Source organism: Nicotiana tabacum, chromosome 20 (genome assembly GCF_000715075.1).
Source record: "Nicotiana tabacum cultivar K326 chromosome 20, ASM71507v2, whole genome shotgun sequence".
NCBI classification, from domain to species: domain Eukaryota; kingdom Viridiplantae; phylum Streptophyta; class Magnoliopsida; order Solanales; family Solanaceae; genus Nicotiana; species Nicotiana tabacum.
Window position 1 is genome coordinate 85,165,285 of NC_134099.1, and position 11,591 is coordinate 85,176,875.

The window sequence follows — 11,591 nt, forward strand, 5'->3', positions numbered from 1 at the left end:
TGGCATTTATTGGATAATGAGATGATGGAGGCAATTCTTTCTTCTATCCAAACACTTTTAACCCTTGCTTCCCCCTTTGAGCCTTAAGTTATTCTTTCATACCCCTCTTTTGGAATCACTAATGGAAAAGACGTGAAAAAAAAGAGAAGAAGAGAAAAGAAAAGAAAAAGAAAAATGAAAAGAAGGAAAAAGAAAAAAGGAAGATAAAATCATAAGAAATACCAAAAGCTGGGAACTACGTTTGACCTGATTCCTCGAAGAGGATACGTAGGCGCCTCACGGCTCGGTCATAGTGTGCATCATAGTATATATAGGATGCATAATGTACATAGTGTGCATAATAGGCGCAGTGTGCGTAACGCACATAGCTCAACATAAGTATAGAAAATAAATTCCCCAAGCAAGAAAACTGGGGGCAGAGATTATGTTTTAAGTTCCAACAAAGGTTTGATTCCAAAAGTTGATCACCCATCAAATTATTTTCATTTTTTATAGCCTTTCTTTAACCCCACACCAAAACCAACATCAACGTCTAAAAGACCTCCCGATCAATGTCCAAGAGATGGCAGGTCAGGAAAATAAGGCCGAGAATAGTACACCGATCCCCAGCAAAGAAGAGGATCGTAAGACTGGGAATGAATTGATGGTCAAAGGAATCTCCAGAAGAGAGGGTCGTATCTACAACACCCCGATTCCTCGAAAGAAATAAAATGAGAGAGTCTTATCGGTGAAAACCTTCACAGGCACCGAGAGGCGATGTAAGATGAGGGATATGAAATGAGAGAGTCTTATTGGTGAAAACCTTCACAGGCACCATAAGGCGCCGGGAGATGAGAGAAAAGAGAGAGTCTCATTAGTGAAAACCCCTCGAAGGGCACTATGAGACGACAAGACAGATCAACAAAAGCTACCACATTCGAAACGAAATGGACACTCCTTTATCATCCCCAACAAGTCAGACCATCGGGCAAATCGATTGATACAAATAGACTGGGTCGGGAATCTGTGGTGCACGTCATGATCACGGGGACCAGTCATGTCCTCCAGATAAGTTTTTCTGAGTTTCTTCTCCCGCCAAATATTGGTTCATAAAGATTTTCTCCTTTTTCTATCTTTTATTTCTCTTCCTAAAAGTTGTCGTGAAAAGGATTTTTCAAAGCTTACTACCAGAGACCGAAGGGGGATTCATCCAATGCAGGATAACACAAACAGTCTTAAAAGCCGGTCCCAGGCAATGCAATGATCGTGCCTGGCAGTTTTAGAGGAAGTAAGCTCCTAAAGGGAGTGGCTTCGGGAGTGAAAAACAGACTCCCACAGCATGTGCATAAAGAGAAAGAAGGAAAGGGGATAAATTGAAAACCAGCCCCAGCAGGCTAGAGACCCCCAGCAGGCAATTTTGCCCACCAACCAATTATGGGGACATAGAGCAAGAAAAGGGGAAGAGAGGAAAAATCATCCGCCGGAAAGGCACCCTCTACCACCACGATTAAAACTAACTAAATCCTTTTGTCTGCTGCAGGAAAACAAAGGATTGATAATGGCAGCAAAACGCAACGCCAGGGAGATCACCAAAAACCGGGCAGAAAATTTTCTGCCAATCGCCGAAATTTTCTCGGAAAAACGGGGAAGCAATTTCAATACATTTTAAGTTCTAGGTCGCCCACCAGTATAATGCGGGAATACAATTAAGTTCTAGGTCGCCCACTAGTATAATGCGGGAATACATTTTAAGTTCTAGGTCGCCCACCAGTATAATGCGGGAATACATTTTAAGTTCTAGGTCGCCCACCAGTATAATGCGGGAATACATTTTAAGTTCTAGGTCGCCCACCAGTATAATGCGGGAATACATTTAAGTTCTAGGTCGCCCACCAGTATAATGCGGGAATACATTTAAGTTCTAGGTCGCCCACAAGTATAATGCGGGAATACATTTAAGTTCTAGGTCGCCCACCAGTATAATGCGGGAATACATTTTAAGTTCTAGGTCGCCCACCAGTATAATGCGGGAATACATTTAAGTTCTAGGTCGCCCACCAGTATAATGCGGGAATACATTTAAGTTCTAGGTCGCCCACCAGTATAATGCGGGAATACATTTAAGTTCTAGATCGCCCACCAGTATAATGCGGGAATACATTTAAGTTCTAGGTCGCCCACCAGTATAATGCGGGAATACATTTAAGTTCTAGGTCGCCCACCAGTATAATGCGGGAATACATTTAACTTCTAGGTCGCCCACTAGTATAATGCGGGAATACATTTAAGTTCTAGGTCGCCCACCAGTATAATGCGGGAATACATTTTAAGTTCTAGGTCGCCCACCAGTATAATGCGGGAATACATTTAAGTTCTAGGTCACCCACCAGTATAATGCGGGAATACATTTAAGTTCTAGGTCGCCCACCAGTATAATGCGGGAATACATTTTAAGTTCTAGGTCGCCCACCAGTATAATGCGGGAATACATTTAAGTTCTAGGTCGCCCACCAGTATAATGCGGGAATACATTTAAGTTCTAGGTCGCCCACCAGTATAATGCGGGAATACATTTAAGTTCTAGGTCGCCCACCAGTATAATGCGGGAATACATTTAAGTTCTAGGTCGCCCACCAGTATAATGCGGGAATACATTTAAGTTCTAGGTCGCCCACCAGTATAATGCGGGAATACATTTAAGTTCTAGGTCGCCCACCAGTAAAATGCGGGAATACATTTAAGTTCTAGGTCGCCCACTAGTAAAATGCGGGAATACATTTAAGTTCTAGGTCGCCCACTAGTATAATGCGGGAATACTTTCAAGTTCTAGGTCGCCCACCAGTATAATGCGAGAATACTTTTAAGTTCTAGGTCGCCCACCAGTAAAATGCGGGAATACTTTTCAGCTCTAGATTTTGGAAACAGTAACCCCACCTGAAGACGGAAGGTTACAACGGAGATCCCCAAGCAGGAAACAATAAAATCCCCAGCGCCAAGAAGCAGAAGGCTGCAAAAGCAAGCGCGCGATTCAAAAGGAAGAAGGAACGCGTCTCAGAAGAAGCAGTTTGGGAACGTTGTAGCATGCCCAATATAACAATTTTGATGAAGAAAGCCATACCACTGAAGAAACCATTGAAAGATTTAAAGAAGAAAGCCATGTTTCCAGCAAATCAAGCAAAGTGATGAAAACTGGCATTCAGAAAAGGCGAAGGACCAGCATCATCTCCCAAGTTCACAAAATAAGGGCATCAGAGGAAAGCATTAGCCGACAAGAAAGCAAGGCAACAAGAACAAGTTGAAGATGGATGAGATCTCATGATCCATAGTCTAGCTTAGCTTCTTGTTTTTCCTTTTAGAACAATGTAACAAGGAGATCGGTGAGCGGTAGCATCCTACAGCAGCATGCAACAGCACACAATAGCAGCGAACACTACAATCATACGGTAGTCCCAGCTACCAAAACTTCCCGAACTACATTGACCTGATTCCTGTTCAGCCCAGGATATGTAGGAAACCTCTGAAGCAAAGGTTCGGTCAAATCTTTTTCAAAAATGCTTCACACGGAGTATTCGGACGGGCAAAAATCGCTCGCTTTATCTTTGCGCGAAAACCCTTCGTGTCTTCGTGCAAAGAGGGGCAGCTGTAAGCACGTGATTTTTGCTTCACGGACAATCGCTCCAAAAGAAAATAAAAATAGTGACAAATGACCCCGCGGTACAAATTTTTCATGACATGTATTGCTAGTCATTTGTGGGTCTGTCCATTTTGCATTTAATCATTATCAAACAAAATACAAAAAAATATGTGTCATTAAAAGAAAATTCAAAAATATATATATGTGGATCGTTCGTTCTAGGTTGTGATTTAACTTACTTAAACATTTTAATTTGGTGTGATAATTATGTTGAAATGCTACATTGTTGTTTGTTTAATTCCATTTGTTTTATTACTTATTTGTTATTTTTCATTTTTTTTTTTAAAATTAGAAAACAAAAAGAAAAGAGTTGAAAATCGGTTTGGGCCCAAAAAATGAAACAAAAAACAGGCCCAAACCAAGCACTCAAGTCCAGTCCAAATCAGGCATGCCCAGGCTCATCCCCAAACGTCCCCAAACGACGCCGTATAAAGGCGTTTGATCTGAGCCGTCCATCCAGGCCAATCCAACGGCCCAGGACCCCCCTTCAGCAACCCGTTTCCAAACCCGACCCAGCTACCGGTTCAGCCCAACCCCTCACTTAAACCAAACGACCCCGTTTTAATATCAAACGACTTCGTCTCACCCCTCACCATCAGATCCAAGCCGTTGAGATCATCTGATCCAACGGCTCAGATCTAAACCCCTAGACCATATATAAGCCTTCCCTCACACCCCACGCCCCCTATCCGAACCCCCCTCCACTCATCGTCCTCACCAAGCATTGAAACACCCCAAACCTTAGCAGCCACCCTAGTTTCCCTTTCACCAGAACCCGGCGGCACGAACGCCGGTGACCACCTCCTGAACACCCTAAGACCCCCTCAATCTCCTGAACATAGATGTGTTACCCCCTAGCCTCGAATCACCTTCCTTCGTCTCGAATCTTCATTTGAAGATTCGAGTCGAACTCTGACCTATGCCAAACCTCACCATCTTCGTACCAGACACTCCCATGACCTCCCTCGTGACCAAACCAGGTTTGGTTTGGTCCGAATCTACACACAACTCCTAAAAAACCAGATCTGAAGATCCAAAACCTAGAACACTAATAGCCTTGGAATCCGGCCGGTCTTAACAGGGGTTTGAGGTCTAATAGACCTTAATCAAGGTGTTCTCGTGTGAGAACACCCTGATTAAAGTTTGTTCGGCCTCAAATGGTCGAAGCTAAGTCGGATTTGGGTCAGTTTAGTTTAAACTTTTTCAGTAAGTTTTCCCTTCTCTTTGTTTTAGTTTTGATTGAGTTGTTAGCATGCTTTGTTGTGACTGTTTGTTATTGTCTGATGTTTTCTTAATTTCTTCCGTCTCTGTCAAAGACCTTTTATTTGGTCGTTTGATTTTCTATGTGTGTTCTGAATATACTCTGTGATATACATGCTCGTCAATTAGATTAATCGTCAAATAAGTTAACTCATATAGTTTCCCAGTAATTGAACAAAGATATTTGAAGGCATTCGGGACCCTGTACGTGTTGTTTACATGAGCGACTGATTATTACCTGTTATGTTTAGTATAGTCGACTCGATAAACGTCGTTGATTAGTTTTCTATAACTAATGGATCAAATGAGCTAATAATTTCACATGACTAATTGAACCTTGTCACTGACTGAATGTCCAGCATTGTCTGAAATGAGTTTGTTTGCATTGCAAAAATGACTGAAAAGGTTCAGTCCAGGGCAGTCCTGAATTTGAACTTTTATGAGTTCAAAATGCCCTGATGCTGCAATGGGTTTAGGGCAGTAATAATCAAGGTTTAACAAGGGTAGTCTGGGGTTCGAAAAGAGCAGAAAGCTTAGTTTTAAATGAGCTGACAAGTAGGATACTAATTTGGGATTAAACTAATACCAATGGGGAACAAGACACAAGAGTATGGGGTTTAAAATGAATACTTAAATGAACCCATAACTCTTGATTAAAGAATAAGGCCAAGCGTGGGGAACAAATGGCTGACATCAAAAGATGCTTAGGCATGGGATTTAAGAAGTATGGGCAGTCTGCAAGTGGGAGGATCCAGGCAGCTTGACTGTACTGGTCGTTTGGCTTATAAATAGGCCATTTCAGAACTTAAAAGAGGCTGAAAAAAATTTAGTCTTGAGAGAGGTCTTGTGAGTTTAAAGAAAACTGAAGAACATAAGAAAATTTCATGTAAACACTGTAACCAAACACTGTCTGAAAGCTACATAAGAGTTCATATTGGTCAAGCTGTCTTGGCCAAGTTCTGTTGTTTACACTGATTGAGCTGCTTGTGATTGTTGAACTACTGGTGTTGCTGCATTGAATACTCTGTTACTTCTGTTGTTTCATTACTCTTTTCTGGGATTATTTGTTTGGTGCTCGACCATCTGCTGGTTTTCTTTGTTCTGGAAACTGTCGCTGGTTGTCTGTGGACTGTGGAAAACACTTGTGGTTGTTGGTTTGTTGCTGTGTTGTTGCTGTTTGGTTGTTGATGCTGTTGCTTGTTGCATACTATTCAGCTGATCATCTTTCTTCTTCTTTTGCTCCTCTATACCAGGTACACAACTAATACTGTCCATGTAACTTGAAAGTTGAGCATGAATACGAAAGGGAAGATTTGAAGACATCTATGTTCACATGTAGTTGTTATATAGAGTATCATGTAGTGTGTAATGGTTTACAATCTTGTTTGGGTATTGGAGTTGGTCCTTTCATATAGTGAATACAAAAAATGTAGTATGGTTTAATATCATATGTTGGTTGGGTTGACAGACAAAGGGATTGGTAGTATACTAGGCTATGTCTTGGAAATTAGTTATGTTTTGTAATTAGCATTCTCTTTTAATGCATGTCAAAGAATAAAACTATCCGCCTCAGTTAGTTTTATTCTCTTTTGATAAACTACCTCGTTATAATTATCAAGCCACACCCTTATAACAATTAGCACAAGTCCGCGCCCCTCAACCTTATGAAGGTCGAGCCCAGGTCAAAACGGACCAAACAGACACGCCTCAGATAAACAGTGGCCCAGGTCTGGCCCATTCTGCATGAGCTGGATTTGGGCCCATAATGTTCGATCAGCTGTCCGTACGCATGGTCACGTTTCCTTATTCTGTAAAAGCATTTCGGATCTTGCTATAAATAATCTGCAAGCATGTAATTAGCTAGGACTATTTCTATTTTCAATTAGTAGAGACAAACGCGACAAGAAACGTAGTTGCTATAGGATATCCTTTTAAAATAAGGACGAGATGAGCCTCGACAAAAATAAAGAAAAACGCACAAATTGCGGGGCCCTCGTTAAATGTATATATTGAAGCATTCAGTCCCTGAGGTGGGTCGTTTAGCAAATCTCACGACCTCCCGAAATAATAACGCGATAGCCTCTTTAAGCGCGTATTTAATAATTTTACCTTCTTAAATTCGGGTGCGCATTTATGTGACCCAAATCCAAATCTCGACGGATTCGAAATGTGTTTCTAATCACGGGTACATTGATTGTGACGTGGTTCGAGATGCATGTCCATGACGTCGCAAATTCCTTTTAAAAATAGAACGAGACGAGCCTCGACAAACAAAAATATACAAAGCTCCGGGGCCGTCTAGATGTATGTATATATTAAATTATTTAGAATTCGGGATATGCCGTTTAACGAATTTTTACGACTTTCCCCAAAAATAACAAGACGCTAGTTGCTTTAGGCGCGCCTTTAACAATTTATTTCTTTAATTCGGGTGCACATTTATGTGACCCAAATCCAAATCTCAACCGAGTCGAGATATATCGATAACCACGGGTACATTGATGTAACGTGGTTCGAGATATGTTTTCACGACGTTGCAATTCTCGTAAAAATAATAATAATGATAAAAGCGGTTAAAAGTCAAATTTCGCACATAGGTTCAACATGCATTAAATCAGATAATCAAGCCAAATATAATAGTTGAGCGACCGTGCTAGAACCACGGAACTCGGGAAAGCCTAACACCTTCTCCCGGGTTAACAGAATTCCTTATCTGGATTTCTAGTACGCAGACTGTAATACGGAGTCATTCTTTTCCTCGATTCGGGATTAAAATTGGTGACTTGGGACACCCTAAATCTACCAAGTGGCGACTCTGAAATAAATAAACAAATCCCGTTTCGATTGTCCTTTAATTGGATAAACTTCCTTGCGCCCCGCGGGTGCGTAAAAAGGAGGTGTGACACAATGTAGCACAATTGAACCCATTATTAGGAAATTGATCATAGCCCTAGCTCAGTTGAGCATTATATCAAACATTACGAGTTAGGGTCTCATGGCCCCTTTTTAGTGGAAGATTTCCCCAACCTACTCCCCATTCTTTCTTATCTTTGTTTTAGCACTCCCTCACATACCTTAGGATCACATGAATGCAATTCTTGAATCACATGTGGAAGAAATTCTTGAATCTTGTTATGTGCCACCTATTGTTCATTCCCTTTTCCCACTTAATAAAATGCGTAACATCGAGTGTGTTACTAAACCATTACTAGGAATTCAAGTAACAGAGCTTGTTGATGGGTATTTTATTGGTTGCACTATGAGTCATAGTGTAGGAGATGGCACTTGCTTTTGGAATTTCTTTAATTCTTGGTCTGAAATATCCAATGGATCTGAGTTTATTAGTAGGTTTCCAGTTCTAAAAAGATGGTTTCCTGAGAATATAAAGCCTCCAATTCATCTTCCTTTGAAGCTAGAAGATCAAGAATTATATGAGTGTATGGAGCTGCCACCATTGAAGGAAAGGATTTTCCATCTCAGTAAAGAAAACATAGGGAAATTGAAAGCAAAAGCTAACTCTGAAATGGGTACTAAATCCATCTCTTCTCTTCAAGCCTTTTTGGCTCATCTATAGAGATCTATTACTCGTTGTCGTCAGCTTCATTCCAAGGAAGAAGAAGTCACTATCATCATTGTCGTAGGTAAAGTTTTGTGACCCAAAAATAAATTTTTGACTTTGTTGTTATAATGGGTAAATTCATTTTTTGCCACATTTTGTGATCTATAGGCTGTGTGAATGCGGAATGCTTGTGCACTGGCTGCCCTTTATAAGTTACTATTATAATGGATAAAGTTCAGTCGATTAAGATGATTTTGTAACTTATTGTTATAGATGATAGTTGATCAGTTATTAATTTGGGAAAATAGCTATATGCAGGACTTTAATTACCGTTATTAGGGAATAAAGTCAAGTTAGTTGAACGTAACAAAAAATAATCTTGTATCTTTATTGTTATACTGTATAAAATTCAATAATCATGTGTGAAATTAATGCGTTATTGTAGGCACAAGACCGAGGCTAAATCCTCCTTTGGCAGAAGGGTATTGGGGAAATGCAGCTTATTTCAAGCCAGTAAAGATTACAGTAGGAGAACTACTGGAGAAAGGACTTGGCTGGGCAGCATTGCAAATTAACAAAATAGTTGCTTCTCAAAACAATGATGTAGTGGTGAAACTATATAAGGAGTGGGTGGAAAAGCCTGTGTTATTTACAAAGAGTTCATTGTTTGTGGCCAATAGACTGACAATTAGTAGTTCTCCAAAGTTTAGTATTTACAGTACTGATTTTGGTTGGGGGAAACCAGTGGCAGTGAGGAGTGGGATGGCAAATAAAGGTGATGGAAAAGTAACATTATTTCCTGGGGCAGAAGAAGGAAATGTAGATATTGAAGTTTGTCTTTTACCTAAGACTTTGCTAGCTATGGAAAATGATGAAGAGTTCATGGAAGCTGTTACTGTTTAGAGAAAAAAGATATACTAAATCACCCTCCTTTGAGAAGTAACATCTTTTTTAGGTTATGTAAAATTTGGTTCAATCAAACAATAAAGGGTTCTTTGGCTGCTTTTAATGTGAAATTGCTACTGAGATTTGGGTTTATATGCATTACTAGTTTCTTGGAGTATAGAATAAATAATGATTGCATAAAAATTAATGGGTAGTTGAGCAACCACAAGTAGCAATGCAGGTCCCCCGTCGGGGCGGAGCTAGAGTGTCGAGAGCGGGTTTGGCCAAACTCAATAGCTTTTGTTCGAACCCTGTATTTGTCTTAATTTTTTTATTAAATATGTATAAATTATAAAGTCTTTCCAAGGCGTTGACATTTGTTGCATTTCTAAACAAATGCCTTAGCATCATGTTCCATCTGGGGCCAGTAGTATCCTTCCCTAACTAACTTTAACACTGACGAGTTCGCACCAAAGTGATTTCCAGAGATTCCTTCGTGGACTTCCTTCATGACGTAATTAGCCTCGTAGGCTCCTAAACATCGGGCCAACAGGCCTTGGAAAGACTTTATATACATTTGGCCTCCACTGAAGCAGTAACGGGCTGCTTTAATGCGTAGCGCCTGGGATGCCTTGGGATCTTCGGGTAGTTTTTCGTGCTCAAGATAGTCAATAATCTCATCTCCATTCCCAGACCAAATTGGTCTCGTTTACTTCATAATAACCATCCACATCCAATACCGAATGCATAAGCTATATGACCGTATCAGAGTCTAAAACCTTCATTTTCGTGGACAAGCTCAGATTGGCCAGTGCATCTGCTTCCTCATTTTATTCCCTCGGGATGTGGGTGATTGACCATTTCCTGAACCGTGCAAGCAAAGTATGGACTTTCACTACATATTGTTTCATGCGTTCCTATTTGATATCAAAGATCTCGTATACCTGATTTACTACTAGTTGGGAATCACATTTGATTTCTATGACCTCAGAGTTCAGTACCCGGGCAAGCTCAAGTCCTGCAATCAAAGCCTCATACTCGGTTTCATTGTTAGTTAAGGGAATAGTTTTTATGGACTGCCTCAGGGTTTCTATGGAGGGCGTGATTAGTACTACCCCGAGCCCGGACCGTTTCACGTTGGAAGCTCCTTCCGTGAACAAGGTCCAGACTCCCAATGTCGATTCCGACACTATCACCGCTTCTTTGGTGGCCAAAGGCAGCAGTCTAGGACTGAAATCGGCCACAAAGTCAGCCAAAACTTGTGATTTATCGCAGTCCTGGGTTTATAGTCTATGTCAAATTCACTTAATTCGACTGCCATTTTGGCTAGTCGACCTGAAAGTTTAGGTTTGTGAAGAATATTCCAGAGGGGAAAGGTTGTCACTATGGCTATCAGGTGGCATAAGGCTTAAGCTTTCGAGCAACGAATACGAGATCTAAGGCTAATTTTTCCAGGTATGGGTAGAGAGTTTCTGCTCCCGTTAAAATTTTACTAACATAATAGATAGGAGATTGCGTACCTTCCTCTTCATTGACTAAGACGACACTTACCGCTATCTCCGAGACTGCTAAGTAATTCGGCAATTGTTCGCTTTCCTCCTGTTTCAATAGTAACAGAGGGCTCGATAAAAACAACCACTCTTCCTGTTAACCTTTGAACCTCTTTCACATTTGATAGCTGGTAGGGAATGTCCTCGATAGCTTTAATTTTATCGGTATTGACCTCGATACCCCTTTGTAATACCAGGAACCCCAAGAACTTTCCGAAGCTGAATTTGAATGCGCACTTTTCGGGGGTAAGATTCATGTTGTGCTTCTGTAGGATGTCAAAGGTTTCTTGGAGGTGTTTAAAATGATCACATGCGTTTAGATACTTAACCAACATATCATCTATGTTAACTTCCATTGTTTTCCCTTTTTTTTCAAACATTTTTTTCACAAGCTAGTGATAAGTGGCTCCGACGTTCTTGAGCCCGAAATACATCACATTATAGCAATATGTGCCAAAGTTTGTTATGAACGAAGTTTTTTCCTGATCCTCCAGGTTCATTTTGATTTGGTTGTACCCGGAATATGCATCGAAGAAACTCATCAACTCGTGTATGGCCGTTGCATCAATCATTTGATCAATGTTTGACAATAACAACGTGTCCTGCCCCAACCTCGGGGAGCGCGATCAGTGCACAACCGAGCGAACCCGATCGAGCAAGCCTA

General features: G+C 40.8%; 1 pseudogene; it reads left to right on the forward strand.

The window, feature by feature from the left end:
• Nucleotides 1–7,925: 7,925 nt before the first annotated feature.
• Nucleotides 7,926–9,530, forward strand: LOC142174773 (putative acetyltransferase At3g50280; annotated as a pseudogene).
• The last annotated feature ends 2,061 nt before the right edge of the window (nt 9,531–11,591 follow it).